Source organism: Malaya genurostris, chromosome 2 (assembly GCF_030247185.1).
Source record: "Malaya genurostris strain Urasoe2022 chromosome 2, Malgen_1.1, whole genome shotgun sequence".
Lineage (NCBI taxonomy): Eukaryota > Metazoa > Arthropoda > Insecta > Diptera > Culicidae > Malaya > Malaya genurostris.
Window position 1 is genome coordinate 27,015,588 of NC_080571.1, and position 18,730 is coordinate 27,034,317.

At 38.0% G+C, this 18,730-nt stretch overlaps 1 protein-coding gene and 1 pseudogene across 1 annotated transcript in view; one reads left to right on the plus strand and one right to left on the minus strand.

Annotated features, from left to right (window-relative positions):
* LOC131428257 (uncharacterized) overlaps positions 1 to 12,844 on the minus strand; it is a 29,452-nt gene extending 16,608 nt beyond the window's left edge. The window contains exon 1 of the mRNA XM_058592049.1: positions 11,675 to 12,844. The gene's annotated coding sequence lies outside the window, so the exon portion shown is untranslated. The remainder of the gene's footprint in view (positions 1 to 11,674) is intronic.
* Positions 847 to 17,959, plus strand: LOC131427250 (putative nuclease HARBI1; annotated as a pseudogene).
* Positions 17,960 to 18,730: the final 771 nt, after the last annotated feature.

An 18,730-nucleotide genomic window follows, 5' to 3' on the forward strand; every position in this document is an offset into this window, starting at 1 on the left:
TGGCTTGCCTGTGATCTAGATCGGGCGGTGATAGTGCGGCAAATCGAACTCGGTCCGACACCGCACCGAACAATCGGTTGCTTTGTGCCGATTGCAAACAGATAACCAACCGCCCGTTTGACATCCAGCCGCCACATGTGCTACTCATGAAGATCTTCGAACTGTCACCAGCGAACCGTCGGTCGCTCGGACAACTATTGCTGCCTAGCAGCTTGATAATCCGCTGAACCCAATTTACAATATTTTATGTTCTCATTCAGTCGGAACGAATCTAGCGCGATAAGTCATTTCTGTAGATGCCCTTTAGCTGAAAAGAGGCGTCAGCGCTTATCGCTTCGTTCGAGAGTCAGCCCGGGAACGATGGGCAGCACAAAAAAAAAATCAGCTGAAACAAATATGTCACTCTCGGCGGCCTCTTGATACCGCTCGCGGGTTGCCATGGAAAACCGTGAAACAGCGGGAGGCGGCAGGGTCGGTACCGCGTAACAAGATCCGGGGATGAGAGCGATTGACAACTAATATAACATGTATATTAACTGCTGTTTGGTTTGTTGTTGTTGTTGTTTTTGCTGTGCACTGGAGCACTGATAAACTTTCAATTTGACAGCTCTGTTTGTGCAAAACACACATTCATCTTTTTTAGCGCATTATCAGCGTTTAGCCGCCGCGGCCGGTGGCGGTTTGTTGCCACAATACTTTCAATACACAATCGTTTGTTGGTGCAATTAAAACAGCAGTAAAAGCGACATATGCGTTCGGATGCCATCATCCATCATTGACCGATCACCGGCCCCGCGATTAGTCCGGGTATTGGTTTGCGTTGTGTGTGTGTTGGCATCACAGTTGATGGGGCTACTTGACATTAGCTTGACCTATCTGAAGAAGAAGCAACAGAAGCAGCAGCAGCAGCAGCGCGGTTTGTCGTGCTTTCGTTAGACATTTTGTTGCCGCGAGTGTTTCGTCCATTTTTCGCATGCTGGTTCGTTTGCATTGTAAGTGCTTCGACGACGACGACGACGACGAGTTCGCCATTTCACCCCGCGCGGCACACGGCCTTGCTTGAGTGCAATTTCACCATGTGACGCACCGTATCGCCCCGTCGTTACGCCTCAAAACATGCAGCTTGTTATTTGTGCACCCGGGGGTTTCAAACTTGATACGTCAATCAATGGGAATTGACACTTTCCCAAACACACATCCCCCGACCGATGATCATCCGACAGCGGCATTTTGCACGTCCGGCCGTCGTGATGATTTGTGATGGTGACCGTTGCATCTGATTCTAAATTGTTGCACTAGTCGTCAAATTGAATCGATCTCTAATTTATCGATTTTTAGACATTTATCTAGCGCGCTGTCTATTGCTTGGAAGCGACGCTTCGCGAGCGATGTCAACACATTCAGATTAGCGTGGCCTGCTTTGTTTTCAATGTTTGATAATCGTTACATTGTGCTTATAGACTTTGCACGAGGAAATGGTATTGTGAATTCTAGAAGTATTTAGCGTACGGTTCAACGAATCGACAAGAATATGATCACAAATTCGACACTTTCTGCCATTTCGTCAATATTTCACGCGTATTTTTTTTCAGAACGGCCAATAAGCATCCTGTCATCTTCCACTTTCGAATGAAATTGCAAGCGAGCTATGAAAGATAGAGAATTAAATTTAACACCAGACGAAAGAGAAAACTTTTCTCTGCCGTTTACTATTATGACTTACACTCAGCGAGTGCCGAGTCATTCGAAATTACTCTTCAAAGTGAATGTTGATGGATGGCTTATTGGCCGTTTATCAAAAAAAAAAACGCGTGATTTTCTTTCCAGCGAGTAAACTGTTCGGATTTTTCCAACCATCGGTTGTTAACGTTCTGAACGTTTGAACTTTTCTCAAAACGTCAAGTGACAATAGTCTGTAGTAACAACATGTAATTTTGTCTCCGGTAAAGACTGCTAAAGTTTAGCGTTACTCAAATCGAATTCAATTTTACAGTCAGTTACAAAAAGCAGCAAAATTATCAGTATATTGTTTTGATTGATGAAAGACATGTCGAATTGTGAGCAAATTTCATTGAAATCAACATTCTGAATCAACATTTCTGAAACGGCCATTAGTCTGTCGTCTTTGGATCAAAACCGTTTCGAAAAATTAAGTGCATGCACACCTACATAAAATCGTGTAAATTTACGTCTTCTGAGACCGACAAATATGAGCGTCAATAATGACTCAATGTTACAGTAAATATAACTTATGTTTAATGCATTCTAACAAAATTCTAACAACAACTAACATAATGCATTCTAAGTGCTAAAACATGTAAACATCATTATTGTAAAATGCAGTCGTTTTGCAGATTACGTTCCTATGAATTTTGTCATTTATGAATTTCCGTCACCTGTAAATCTCATAACTTTTTGCTGTGTGTTTAAAATGCAATTTCCTTACAATTGAAAGTCTTCAATAAGAGCGGAAAACCATGGTTGGTTTCTCGTAATCGTAACCAAATTTGCTAGAGCCACCCGAGAACTTTGGATCGGTCAATGTTTTGTTTTGAGAATTGTTTCCTTACTAAAACCGTGAACCGTTTCTGCGAATAATTCTAACTTTTGGATAAAGTTTGACATATGAATAGTTAGTTTTTTTTATCGACTAGTTAAATTGGACCAAAGCTGCAATTCAATTGAAAAAATTGACATACGGAAATTCACAGCGATTTAGTTTGCACTGGAGATAACATGATAACAATTAGTATAATAATTGCAATACAGCTGGCATCAGAGGAATCTCAGAAAACTACTTTCTTTGATTCACAAACAATTCTTACTCTATGCTAGAGTGTTTTCTTTAGCCGATAGTTTAAATAAATTGCACAAAAGTGTTTTATTAAAAAGAACTAAAACTCGGTACCTACAAATAACTATCGAACTGTCAAAAAACAGTCATCCACATTGTCTCAAAGACGGACCGAGTATTGAATTCTCACTCTACTGTTCGTTGCTGAGTGCTCGATCAATCCGATTGACAGTGACATTTTGAATGTCATCGAATTTTCTCCAACTTTCTGTAAGTGTTAGTGTTGAAAGTCAGGCAACTTACGCCATTTAGAAGAATTGACTTCAGAATGTGAATTCCGAAAGAAAAAACTTAAAGATTTAAATTCTGCTGCTAATAATTTCGAATTTAATTAAAAATAAACTTGAAAACGTGCAAAATCGCAGACGAACAATTGACAACTTAGTTCGCGTTCGAATCCCGACAGATTTCCGAACCGATTCGGATTTCACACTGAATTCATCGTGGAATTCCGAACTGATAATGTGGGAGGTAATCTAGCGTGTTGCTATATTGCTTGAAAGCGTCGCCTCATGAGTAATGCCATTGGTGTCGAGCCAGATTTTCGACGCCTGCTATGATTACGGAAATTGTGACTAAATGTCATAGCGTATGAATTATGAACAATATTTCGATTTCGAATCAAATAGATCATTTAAAAATGCTCATTTGATTTCTAGTCATGTGGCAAGAAAGTGCAAGTGAATTCTCTTCACTTAGGCAGTAGTTATGATTAATAACTGCTTTTTTATAACCTTTCCCTGGCGAAAAAGTTACCGAAAAGCTACTTGAAAGTCAAAGTGTTTTACGCAACGAAAAAGTGTATTATAAGTAAAACATGAAACTTGAAGTGAATTGTTCACTTAATTGTTGTAGTACATTCGATATGTCAGAAGAGAACCGTTCTTTGTTTCAGAATCCTTCAACGATTAGTTTTCCGTCAAAACCAACGCAGAATAGATTCAATCCTGAATACTACTGTTTTATATCGGAACAAGGTTCTTTTCCAAGCAACCTAAAACCAGAAGTTCCATAGCGGATTGGTTCGAAAATCTGGTGGAATTGAGTGAGAAAAAGCAAAATCAATTGTCGATTTGATTTCGCACGTTTTCAGGCTGATAAAAATAATCGAAAATACGATTCTTTGCGTACAGAACCTTTGCATGACAGATTCTACGGTCCTACAGACACTAAGAATCGTTCCAGGTTTGGATTCGACAACTGGCTTGTAAGACCTGCGCCCTATGCATTGAACCGATAATCCGGTTTTTTTTTCTGAAGAAACTGATATTATTATTATATTATATTTTAGAGCTTGATTGTTTCGAACAACTGTTGGTTGTATCAAGAAAACGTTGATTCGAATCACGCTTTAGTTTGAAAAACCCGGAGTTGATTTATTTTCACACTATCCTTTTGTGTGAGTGGAAGTCATTAAGGTTTGTCTCATATTACTCTAAGAAACACAGTCAGTTTCAATGCATTAACAAAGAAAATATAGCAAGCCACGTGGACGATTCGAAATCGACCTATAAACCGGTATAATAATGAAATAGGATAGTCATTATATTATTATAACAGTGATATCGAACAGATACTATACTATTTTCTTGATTCCATCAATGAAATATCAAGAAAATAACATCTTCATGGATCTATTTAGCAAATTTTTGCTTTGCCAGTATTGAAAGGTTATTTTGAAGTACTATCTTATGAATATATAGGTAATATTTTGCACTCTAATTGTATCTCGATTCCTTGCAAAAAATTCTAAAACTTTTAAACCAATCGCTTCGACATTTGTAAATGATTTTACCTGATTGTACCGAAAAACAACATTTATTTGGGACAAAATCGTTGTTTTAATTATCACCTGGACTGATTTCACTGGATATTTTTATGTGTTACGCTTAAAGTGCTTAAAGCAGTTCAAATTGAACTGCCATCTTCGCCTAGCAATGTGCTTTTTTGCTTTATTTGTGTGATTCAAAAATAATTTGTTGTTATAGAATTGTAGTTCACGGTTCAGATTGAACTACTAGTAGACTAGCATGCAGTTTCATTTTGAACAGCTTCGCCTTGATGAGTCGAAGACGACACGTAAGAAAAGTCTACCGTTCTATCGACTTTCATTTTACAGTAGTTCGATTCCCCAAATATCATTTTGTTTTCAAGTCAATTTTATTCAGTTAGTTGTGATTCCCGACAAGCCTTCTATAACAGTAAATTTTGATTTAATTTTCAATCGAATTAAATTCACCCGTCCTGAATTGAAAAAAAAAACAGTTTCCTTTCTGCAGAGAAAGTATTGTCGGATTGATGAGCAGTTTTAATTGTGTGACAATATTTTAGTCGCTTTTAACGAGTTACCAACAACCGAATGGCATTATATTTCAATCCCATTCCCGTGCGCTTGTTGTCAGTAGAATATACGCGCTATTACCAGGGCTAAAGTATATTCTAACTGAAAATTCGATTGAAAATCAACGTTTCCATTGGAAGTCCATGATAAGAGCGGAAATAATCACTATCGTAGTCATGTTTTCAAGAATCCTCGGGACTTTGGAAAGCAAAATAAGTTTAAAATGAATTGGTTTCAATTGTTTCTGTGAAATATTTTGCAAATAATTCAAACTTTAGTTAAAATTTGACATTTTGACTAGTTGTCAACAATCGAACTGCAAAATATCACAAAACTATTCGGATATATCAACCAAAAAAAAAAAACATTTGTTTGCAGCAAAACTTTAAGCTATCACCACAATGAAGGAATATTTTAATTGGAAATTCGATTGAAAATCAAACACTGAGATTTGAACAGAGATGATTGGGGCAATACAATATAAGCGTGTACGAATTACTTGTTCCTCGTATGTCTTCGCTGTAGTTCGGATCAGAAATCGTCAATTTGGAATATTCAATGAAGAAATAAGGCGTCAAGTGAATGTTCTGAATACAATTTCAATAGATAAGAGCGGGAATCATCGTAATCGTAATCAAGTTTGCCAGCGTTCCCGGGGACGTTGCAAAGAACAAAAAAGTTTTTACTGAATTGTTTCTTCAGTAAGACTATTAAAATTTGACATTTTGATAGTTGTTTTTTGTCGAGTAGTTGAATTTCACAAAAAAAAACTGCTATTCAATTCAGAAATTGACGGACGGAAAGTTTATTTTGCACTGGAAATAAAATACTTACAAGTAGTATAATAATTGTAATACAGGGATCATCAGAGAAATTTCAAAAAATACTTTTTTCGATTGACAAAATATTCTTACTCTAGGCTGGAGAGTTTTTTTAGGTGATTTATTGTAAAGAACTAAAATTTGCACAGTTTTTTTTCCAGTGTTTGAAAATCACTTTCGAACCGTCAAAAACCGTCAGCGACATTTTCATGTTTTAAATAATCACCGCAACCGATTTATTGGTTTTTTTCGGTGAGAATTAGTTCCAATTCTCACCGAAAAGAATTAATAACTTAGCGAAATATAGTCACCCACATTGTCTCAAAGACGGACTGAGCACTAAATTTTTACTTGAGCTTTCTTTCCTGAAGTGCCCGATCAAACCGATTGACAGTGACATTCTGAATGTCGTTGAATTTTCGCTCACTTCAGAAGTATGTTAGTGTAAAAGTTAGGCATCTTACGCCATTTAATTACACTCCAGCTAAAGAAATGGAATTCAGGATTTCAGCTTAGGAGGAAAAACTTGAATGTTTAAATGCATATTTTCAGTTACACAAAAAAATTATTTCTAATTGAACTCGAAATATGCACGAAAACGTGCCAAACTGACAATTCAGTTCGCTTTTGACGTGATTAAGTCTTTGCTATTACTATGAGGCCCCTTTTCAAAATTCGTTATGAGGAAAAGTAGGTAGAACTTTATCGAGAATATCACGAGTTGTACTAAACACAGTAACGTGATTCTTTCCTCATGCCATCAGAAATATGATCAGCAATTTATGATAAAATTTTCAAAAGTGTTAGATTGACCACAAATTACTGGAAAAAATTAAGAATTTTGGTACTGATTTGTGAACCAGGGAACGTGATTTCAGAATTTGAAACGAATAGCATGGAACTGGTTTCTTGACTAGCTTTAGGAACTGAATTAAGTTTCTTAATTTATGTTCGGAATTCGAATCCGAAAGAGTTCTGATTGAGGAATTCAACTTCATATGATTTGTAACTGTAAGGTTATCCAAAGTGTTGTCATGGCAACTTTGGTAAAGATTGCTACCTATTATTCCCGATCAAGTCAAAATTTGAGTAAATAACGACCTAATTTTGGGTAGCTTCTGGAAGAGCTTGCCAAAGAGCGGTTTCTTCTCAAAACAAAAAAAGGCTGGTGGGTAATGTTTGGTAATTGTTAAACGTGTTCTGCAACTGAATTTGGTAACTTTGAACTCAGGACCCGGATTCTGCAGCTGAATTTTAGTTCAGTTCAGTGGATTTCGGATTCTAGTTCCTGTATTCAGTTACACTTCTAGAACTGTGAAACTGAATTTTGGAATCAAATTATACACCTGCATTCTGAACTTGGATTCTGGAATGCATTTTGGAACTGAAATTTAGAAATACAACTGAATATTGGATTTTAAGTTTGATCCTGAATTTTGGTCTGATGCTCCAGAACTTCAAACTCAGGAACCAGTTTCAGAATTCTGAACCTGATTTCAAAATCTGAATTTTGGAACCGAGTTTCGGTCTGAACCTCAATTTCAGTTCCTGAATTCAGTTCCTGAATTCAGTTTCAAAATTCAGATTCAAGCCGAAATTTTTGTCCCTGTGTCCAGGTCTGGAATCACAACCCAGATTTCGGTTCCAAAATCCAGGCGCAGAACCATGTTCTGAATTTTGGGTTCAGTTAAAGAAATGTGGCTTTGGATTCTGGACGATGAGCTGAATTTTAGATCTGTTTTCTAGAAATTAAAAAAAAAAAACAGGTTTTGGATTTCATTGACTGAATTTCAGATTTCTAGATAATTGGACGACCTGGATTTTTGTCAAACGGTTCAGAAAACTAATTTCTAAATATTTGTGCTTATGTTTTACTACTGGAAATTCTATCACAAATTGCTTATCACCGATGGTGTAGAGAAAATATTATGATATGTTAACAAAATCACGATCCAAAGCTTATCAACTTACAAAAAAAAATAGAAAAGGCGTCAATTCATTCAATACACAAAAAGGCCCCATTAAAAACATTGAGAAAAATGCATGAACAATTTCTAAGCAAAATTCGATTTGCTAATACCAAAGGAAAGAAAAGACATCGTAAAAATTGTTTGCGAAAACTGTAGATGTAGGCTGTGAAAACAACTGATTAATAAATCTCTTTGATACAAATTCCCTTTTCCCCCTTTCTTCTTTTGAAACTGAAATCTGTATCTGAATGTTTGATTCTGGATCTGAATGATTGTATTTGGATCTGAGTTCGGAACTTGGAACTGTAATTGTATTCAGGAACTGAATCCTTGCTACTGAGAAAAATAGGTACGAAACAAGCTCGATTTTCAGATTAACAACGTAGTTTCAACGTTTCGAAACTAGCTTCAAACAAACGGTTTAACAGCAGTTAGAGTGGAAACTGGGTTAGGTTTAGAATCAAGCGAAAACGACATTAGAAAAAAAGGGAGGGTGGGTCATGTCAGAGACATAACTGGAGGGGATGTGAATACGAATATCACAGATATATTTAGACGAAAGACCATAAATAGTTACAGTCGCCAATAAAACGAAACAATTAAAAAACAGATATATTTCTTGCACTCTTCTGAATATCAATAATCGTTAGCTAGATGATTGATTGTGTGAATTCTGCAACTTTTACTGCTTCGCTTTTCGAATTGTATAGGTGCTGCTTTACTAAAATATGAGTCATTGACGACCAATCTATTCTACCACACAAATAGAGCAAAACAATACAACAAACAATGTTATTGTTGTTTTCTGTAGATTTACATACTTAGTGAAAGAAAATTTCCGATAGCTTTTTTGGGAAAAAGAACCGACTTGAGAAACCAGAAACTAAAACTGGATTTAAGCACAAAATTTCTCAACCTGGGGAATTCAGTTGCAGAATTCACAACTCATTATCAGAATCCAGCTTCTGAATTTAATGTTAGAACTGAATTCAGTTCTAAAATCTTGATGCAAAAGCAGAATTCCGAGTTCAATTCCAGCATGGTTCTGAACTCTGAAAAGTCAAACTAAAAAGGATCTACTAGAGAAATTTATTCGGTTTTTTTCAACTGTTGAGTACTTTTTGCTACCAGGAACTGAAACTGGATTTAAGGAAAAAAATTCGGAACCTGAGGCTTGCTCCGAATTCAGTTGCAGAGCTCACAACTCATTTTCAGAATCCAGCTTCCGAATTTAATGTTAGAACTGAATTCAGAAACGTGAATTCAGTTTCAAAATCTTGATGCAAAAGCAGAATTCCGAGTTCAATTTCAGCTTTGAACTCTGAAAACTAAAACTAAAAAGAAACTACTAAAGAAATTTATTCGACTTTTTTCAACTGTTGAGTACTTTTTGCCACCAGGAACTGAAACTGGATTCTAGTGCAAAAAATTCGGAACCTGGGGCTGGCTTCGAATTCAGTTGCAGACTGAATGAGTTGAAACTCATTTTCAGAATTCAGCCTCCGAATTTAATGTTAGAACTGAATTCAGAAACGTGAATTCGGTTCTTGTTCCAAAACCGAGTTCAATTCCAGCATGGTTCTGAACTCTGAAAACTAAAACTAAAAAGAACCGACTTGAGAAATTTATTCGACTTTTTTCAACTATTAAGTAATTTTTGCCACAAGGAACTGAAACTGGATTTAGGTTCTAAGTTCGGAACCTGCGGTTGGCTTCGAATTCAGTTGCAAACTGAATGAGTTAAAACTCATTTTCAGAATCTAGCCTCCGAATTTCATGTTAGAACTGAATTCAGAAACGTGAATTTGGTTCCAAAATCGGTTGTTTTTAAAACCAACATTACGAGCTCATCAATTCCAGCATGGTTCTGAATTCTGAACGTGAATTCTGAAAATGAATTCTGATACTGAATTTAGGTATTAATTCTGGTTCAGATCTAAAATTCTGTTCCAGAATCTTGTATTTCGTTTCAGAATCTTGTATTTTGTTCCAGAATTTTGAGGGTAAATTACTGAATCTGAATTCGGGAAACGAAATCCGAACTCAAATTATGGCGCTGAATCCAGTCTAGTTTCAGAATCCAGCTTTCGAATTTAATGCTAGAACTGAATTCAGAAACGTGAGTTCAGTTCAAAAATCTTGATGCAAAAACAGAATTCCGAGTTCGATTCCAGCATGGTTCTGAACTCTTAACCTGAGTTTGGGAAATGAACTCTGATACTGAATTTAGGTATTAATTCTGGTTTAGAGTTCAGATCTGAGATTTTTGTTCCAGAATTCTGAGGGTAAATTCCTGAATCTGAATTCGAGAAACGAATTCCGAACTTAACTTATGGTACTGAATTCAGTTCCAAGAGTCTAGTTTCAGAATTCGGATTCAGTACCAGAGTCATAATCTCAACTTTTAGACCAACATTCTGGAACTAAATTCTGAAACCGACACCTGAAATCGAATTCGAAATTTTAAATTCAGAATTCAGTTGGACCAGAACCAAGGTTCTGAATTCAGTTCCAGAATTCAGTATTAGAATTCAGTTTCAGAATCCAACCCAAATAAGGCTTTATATCTCGCATGAGGTCTGTTGCTGCTGGTTGAAGGTTCCCACTACGAGTTCCAGTCCCATCTAACGATAAGAAGGTAAGATCGATTTTTAACCATAGTTTTGACGAGTAGTCTAGTCGAACACCGACACTGAAACTACTTCCGCAACCGTCCTCCGGTGCGAAAAACACAAGCAAGCATGATGAGTTTTCCTCATTGTTTTTCGAAAGTTTTAGAAAACTTTGGTTCTCAGTTATTTATGGTTATCTCACATTATTGAAAATTTAATCTCAAATTCCTGATCATATTTTTGAGAGTTTCTAGAAAAAAATATGTTGTTTGGTTAAGTACAACAGGAGATTTTTACGATCAAGTTCTATCCATTCTTGAACAAGGTAAATTTTGAAAAGGCGCCCCAATAAAACGGTTAGTTTTACTTTTAAATTTTTTACTTTTTTATTTATGACTTCTGGTCAGTCAGTAATTTTTACTTTTTTTTCGGTTTTTAACGATATCAAATTAACTAGAGATTATAAGAAGAGAAAGAATATGAAATTATAGAGCCATAGTACTCAAGGAAGAGCAAGGATGTGAAGAATAAAGTGCGGAAAAGTGAGACGTGACAAGGGTCATTTAAGTAAGCAGAAGGCTTCTCGTATCTAAACTTTTACCTTCTACCAGAGGAGTCGAACTTAGGCATCTTAGCGATACGAGTCATCCGAGTCTCTGATATATCAGAAAGTAAAGGCAAAGGTCGTTTGCCATTTACTATCCGAACCGGCTACGGGTAAGCACTACGGGTGCTGACGCACAGTTTACTTTTAAAGTATATGTAAAAATGAAACACTGCAGTGTAACTTTCCATTCAATCGACTTCTCCAAATATTTACATGAAAATTGATAAAAATTTACAAAATATTTTTATCTTTAGCACCAGAAAATAAAGAGGGTATATCGAGTAAAACGGTCTGCCTAAGTTTTTGAGTCATAACTCAAAGGTGCATCTCCGAACCGATCGCACCCATCAACGCGTAACTCTGGAACCGGAGCTTGACTCTGAATATATTTTTCTTCTAGTCACCCGTCACACGATCAGTAGTTCGTTGGTAGATTTTGCACAATCTCAACAACAAAAAATCCACCTACCTTTTCAGCTATTCAACTGCCTGGAACAGTAGCAGACTACGATAAACTCGGAACCCGGGATCCACACCGGATTCAGAGGTTGTTTCCACGAACTAGCACGAACTGTCCACGTCTGTATCTTAGTTTCACTTGATCGAACTATGCTGGGCAATCACCGGCCGATTCCTTCGTTAACGAAAACAAACGGCAAAAAATAAAATCAAATCAAAGAACAACTGCCTTAAACTTTGCTCTATTTTATTCGGTTTTGGCTGCCGGAAGGAAGAAAGGAAGGAAGGAACCGCACAACCACTTGGGCACCGCTGCTGCTGCTGTGTGTATGTATGTATATCCACAACAATCCACTTCCACACTCGGTCTCGGTCAAAATCAATAGAGGTATATTATTCAGAACTTGTCGTTGCTATCACTACTGCTTCGGTCACCAGCTCGTTTCGGGTGCCTTTGAGTTGTCGAGCGCGTTGTCTTGCTTCACTTTTTTTCTATTTTTTTTCTGATAACTCTCTGTCGCACCGTATCACGCTTGTCAGAGACAGAAAACGAAACCGAAACTCCTTTTCTCCGGTTAAAGCACACACACCCACGCGCGCCACAGTTTGGCGACACTTTATTTGGTTCCTTGGATGGTTCTTTTTTTGTTTCTTCGCGAATTCGTTGTTACTACGGCCGCGCACCGCCTACTACGATCGATCAACTTTAATTTACGTGTTTTTTTTGTTGTTGTTGTTGTTTGTAGTCCGGCTTTGCTCGGTCCTCGGTCCTCAGAAACTCCGTCCGCGGCGCTCTCCGTGTGTACACTAAAGGCTACTTCGCCTACTTTTCTATTGCCGCGGTCACTACGGGTGCTACTGCTGCGATACGCGTGTGTACGATCAACAGTACAACGAAATACACAATAAAACTAATATCGGCCCGAAGCGCACTGCCAACCCCTGCTGCTGTTTGCTGCTGCACCGCGCGGATGGGCTGGTGAGCGAATCCCGGAATCACGGAGAGAACACGCGTGTGGGGTGGTAGTGTGACCGTTCTTCGGCGATTGTTGTGTTCCTTCTGGTCTTGCGGTTTTGTACAACCGCACTTGGCTACTTTTTTTTTCTTTTTTACTTCAGTCCGAAACCACTCAAAAACCGTCTGACTCGGGAGAGAAGGCCCCGTGTGTGTCTCACTGGTAAGACGGGTTCAATAATACTGTTGAACTTTCGGATGTGACGAAGAGAGCCAAGTCAGGTGTCGCTGCGCTGGTTGCAAACCCACACAGCCACACACAGCGAGAGAAACAAGTGCGATAAGCCTGTGCTACAGACACTCACACCCACAAAACCGGGTGGACGGAGACCTCGCAGTACGGTTGAGAGAGCAAGCTAGCGAGCGTAAAATTCGTAGGGAAGGTGGCGAGGGAGCTACGGATGTTCTACGGCACCCACACACACACACACACACACACACAGTCTTCTCGTCTCTATTAACTCAGTAGGATCTTGGGACTTGGAACTTGGAACGACGAGAGAGCGAGTGTGTGGAATAGCGTGCACAGAGTTGAAGCATAAAAAACAACATAATAATGTTGACAGAATGCCAGCTACTGCTACGAAGGTACAACAACCGAGGTGTGTATGGAGCGAGTAAGCAAAAACCGAGAAAAAAAAATGAAATAAAGAGGTGGGGGAAGCTATTGATGCAATCGAACCTATTGGGTTGAGCGACACCTATACAGTCGCGCGACAGTAGGACAGTGGTGGGGTGCGATACCTACACTAGCGCGCGGTGACACATTGGCTGTGCGACATCGTTCCGTGTTGTGTCACCCCGTTCGTTACTGGCTAAAAAGGACACCGTCAAGTGACAATTCGGTGGGCTGTCGTTAGCTTGCTATATTATTGTGTGACACACTCACACAATCGCACCGCGATCCATCGTTGTTTGTAGCACAGTCGCAGTCCGGTTATGTTTATATTTATCTGGAAATCCATATAAGCCAGAGACAATATCGCAAAACCGAGTGACATTCTGTTTCGGAGGGAGTGGATCTTTTTCCTGCGCGCGTGTAATTTTGTCACTCTTATATTCATACTAACACACACAGTCGCATTCATTCGGTGTCCTGCTGTTGTCGTCGTCGTCGTCGTCTTTGTCCAGTGTCCGATTCTAGTGGTCACAGCAAAGCGCTGGATGAATGCGACAATGTACTCTCCAACCGAGTCGATTATCTCTTCGTACACAGAGGCTCGTTCGTGTAGTATATATTATACATGTTTAGTTAATTTCTCTACCCTCCCCGTTCGGCGTTGTGAATGCGGTTTTTTTTTATTACGGTCACCACCACCATCTCTTTCTCGTTCTAGCGGACACGCGGGCTCTCTTTTGCCCTTTTTCCTACTTGTATCTGTACATCGCCAGAGGGGGTTTGAATGATATCGCACTCACTCACTCTCTCTCTCTCTGCTTCCTCTGTTTCTCAATATCCAGACCGGACCAGAAACCAGAAGCTGCCCTTACACGAGACAATATTATTGTCAATACAAGGAGTATTGACAATACTTTTGATCGTGTAATGGAAACTTCATTGGATTGACGAAAATATTGTCAAAAAATCAAAACTGCTCATCAATCCGACAATACTTTCTCTCCAGAGAAGAAACTGTCAAATATGTGCAATGAACTCTTCTCTCAATGTTTCAATGTTCAGTTGCAATATTTGAAGCTTCAAACGCATGATTTGTTCGAAAAATGCGGACTCAAGTTACCAAGTCAATTGGATTGACGGTATTGACAATACTTTGGATTGACAATAATATTGTCACGTGTAAGGGCCGCTAGAAACCCCTGGCCTGGGTCATCAATGTACGAGCGTACGAATGTTCTGTGCGGTGGCGGCGGCGGCGGGTGTGTGTATATTATGGAACATAGAGCACTTGCCAGTGCCGCCGCCGCCGCCACCGAGGAAGAGTGTGTCTTCTTCCGTGGAGAGGCAGCAGAAGCATTTTTGCGTGGCTTACCGTTTCCGTGCCTTATGCTACGACGACGATGCTCTTCTCGTTCGATGGAAATAAAAATAGAACTTTTCTTTCTTTCGTTGTAGCTGGACTAGCTTGTGCTGCTACATTTGTGGCAAAAATTTAAACCAGTTTGCTGGAGGTTTGATGAACTTTAATATTTGCAGTAGAATTTGTACTTACTCAGGTTGAATTTGTCACGGAATTCGATTTGGAACGGGAAATTTCACTTCACAACACTGGGGTTTCACTGGATTCTTCACTTCGGTGATTGTTGTAATGCGATTAGTTCAGGAGTGGTTGAATGTTGATGTCTCGAAAGTAAATAATTTTGGGTAGCGCTTTGGCGAGTTGCGATTTACAGCTAAGAATTTGGTATTAATTTCGAATGGTTATTTCTGTTGAGATAGCTTCAATTTTTTTCAGTCAACAGGTCACAAAACAAGCTATGGAAAGTCATTCGAATTGAGTAGCTATTTGGAAGTGACTTTTCTAAATAAGTTCGACGGACAATCCAAGCTGCTTGTTTAATATTAAAAATATCTGAATTTATTTTTTCTCGTTTGGAAAAGCTGTTGACAGATGGGAGAAATTTTGATGATGGATTTCGGCAACTATTGAAAATCTTTCCGATTGCAATGGTGGATACGGGACTCTAGCAAGTACGGTTGTAGTCAACATTTCGGGCAATCGGTGGATAATTACAACGTTCAGAACATTTTGAATAAACCAACCGGGAAATAACTTGTCATATTCCATTATTCTCAAGCGTTACAAATATTTTCCCGGGTCTGTCAAAACGATTTATTACATTGCAAATGGGCGTTATTATGCTTTGGATAAACATATGTTAAAGAACATCTTAGCATTGATTGTTTCGCACAGTGAAACTTTCTTGCGAGTTATTCCATGCGAAGCTTTAAAAAATAATCAAAACTTAATTTTGCTAGTACATTACAATGACTGTTTACTGCATTGTTATCTAATTTTTGTTCGGATAGACCATTAAAAACGCCAGGAACATTGTTCAACACTACACACTTAAAAAATGTTGCATCTTCTTAGATGCACATAAAAGGAGCATCGCGATTCCCTTACATTCACAATACATAGCGGCCCTTATTACCGTTATCACTTCCACTTTCACATTCACTTCACTTACATGTCACTTCACTTGATTTTTCCTATTATCAGTATCACGAACAGTGAAGTGATCAAAATGAACACCGTGAAGTGATAGTGAGCCGACGTTCCAATCAAAGTAACCCTGTTCATTTCGCGTGACGTCCAAAATCGCGCTGGTGGTTTGTTTTGATTTAATAGACGAAGTAAAAATGAGATTAGAATTGTGGTTCGATACAGATAGTGAAGACGAGGAAATATACACCTGCTTGGCATTAGAACGTAGACAAATCCACTGGATCAAACGGAGAAATCGTAAGTATTTGGACTTTACGTGTGATTGTGAAACCGTATTGTATACGTATTCTCTAGGTTCAGGCAGTTCTTTCGAGTTTCAAAAGAAATATTCAAATATCTTCTTGGGTGTGATTGATGCAAAAATTATCCCAGTTCAACTGTCTACATCAGTTCCTCCAATGATCATCCTCGCAGCTTCATTGAGATTTTTCGCCGAAGGAAACTACCAGAAAGGTGTAGGAAATGATCGTTACATTGGATTGGAAATAATCGAAAATGAAATATGCCCCGTCGAAATACAGTTCCCATCAGGTGATGGTGAAATAAATAAGATCAAAATAGGTTTCTTCGAAAAAACTGGATTTCCAGGAGTAATCGGTTGTATAGATGGAACACATGTCAAAATTGTTCCTCCTGTTTGTGATAAACATTTGTTCTACAATCGTAAAGGTTTTTACAGTTTGAATGTTATGTTGGTAAACCTTGATCAAAACTTTAATTTCATTTGTACAACTCATACTAATTTATTGTTACAGGTTTGCGATCACAATCTGATCATTCGATATATCGATGCCAATCATCCAGGTACATGCCACGACTCGTTCGTTTGCAGCGCCAGTTCGTTAAATCAATTATTGAGATAAAGATACGAAAACGGAGAAAGAAACTCCTGGTTACTTGTTAAGAACAGAGTTATCGATTGAATTGAAACGGTTGAAATTCTTCTAATGAATGCACTTTGTAGATTCTTAAGCTTTCCGGATTAGCTAGTAATTTATAACGATTTCATTTTCATCCTAGGTGATGCTGGACTCAGTGTTGGTGATTGCTGAAAATTTGACAGAAGCTGCTCGATTTTTATCTATATTGTATACAACATTTTCAATCCGGTAGAAGATGCTACAAGAATTCGAGTCTCTCATTGCATGAACCTCGAGAGAATTTTTCTACATTTCTTCGCTCCACTTCATACTCTGAGTATTTAATGGCCCTTAAAAAAAATTTCAGTCTGATAATTATCGCCGCTGTGTGGAATTTACCAAGAGAGAATCGCAAGTTGAAAATTCTCGCAGAAAATCGAATCGATGATTCGCCTTGATGATTCTCATACTAGGTTGCAATATTTGAAAACCCTTGTGTGGAGCATTCACATACATTTTCATAGACACAAATTATACAAAGGTTATAAGCACATAGTTAGAATAAGCGGCAATAATAAAATGATTCTATCGCAATTATCCACTGCCCATACAGAATCGGATCGCGAAACGAGAATAAGCGACCGTTTGTTGCTTCAGAGAGAATCCCCACAGCAGCGTGCTAGCCGTTGATTCTCAGACGGTTCACCGAGAGAAATTCGCTCTCGCACTAGTGTCTATTCTATGTTAAATGTACCATGCCGGTTTTTTTGTTTTTGCGATGATTTCCGATTCTCTTTGATGGCACTGATTTAATCGTGGAAGAGTTGCTAGTGAGCATTATTTGATACGATAAAAGCCATCCTTGATGCTGGTTATCCTTCAACACCGTTTCTAATCACACCTTTCCGTATAGGAGGAGATAATACTGAACGGCAAACAAGGTTCAACGAAATTCATTCCAAAACTAGAATTACTGTAGAAAGATCAATTGGAGTAGTCAAAAATACCTTCCGATGCATTTTTGGAGCAAGACAGCTACATTACAAACCTGAAAAAGCAACAAAAAAATCAACGTTTGTGTAGCTTTACATAACTTGCGAATGAAGTATAAAATGGATTACGACCAGCTAGATTTATCAAATGGAGAGCATGGTGCAGAAATGTATGGTGTGGAAGAAAATGAACGTGATGCAGATGAAATTCGAGAAGAAATTATGAACAATATTTTGTGAAAAATCAAGTTTGTAAAACAACTTTGCGCTTTTACACATCTTCACGTTGAGCCTTTTTTATTGAAGACCTTGACCATTCCATTCGAGTTAGTTATAACATACATGTGGCAATTTCATTGATCTTCTTTACAGTTGAATGGTTGACTTTTTGCCCTTCTCATATAGAAAGTTTATGCAATCACTGTGAAAACAGACTCTTGAACCGAGGCCCGGACAGCCGACTGTCATATACCAATCAATTCAACTCGACGAGCTGAGCAATTATCTATGTGTGTGCACGGTTAAGAGATGGCTAGATGGCTGGTTTTTCAAGAAGTATTTACGCTATTGTTTATGTTTCCAGATTTTATTATTACTTTCCGAGTTATGCAAAGTTTTATGTAAAAAACGATTTTTTTTTTCAAAGTACCGGTTGAACCATTGTTTGAATCAAATAAAACTATTTTCGAATTAAAATTTGAATCAAATAAAACTCTTTTTGAATCAAATTTAGTGTGGCAATGCATATTAGATTAAAATATATTAGGATTTGTATACAAGTTTCAAAATTTCATTGAATCAAATCTAAAATTTATTTGATTCAAATGCGTGCAAATATTTCGTTCTTGAATCAAATGCCTGAGATTTTTGATTCTAAAATATTTCCATTGAATCCAGTCTTCTAATTCCGATTCCGGAAACCGTTATCAAAAATGTCCATTATGAAACATCGATTTCTCATAAAATGTTAATGAGAAAGGTACTATTACACCAACTGTTGTTGTGATTAGC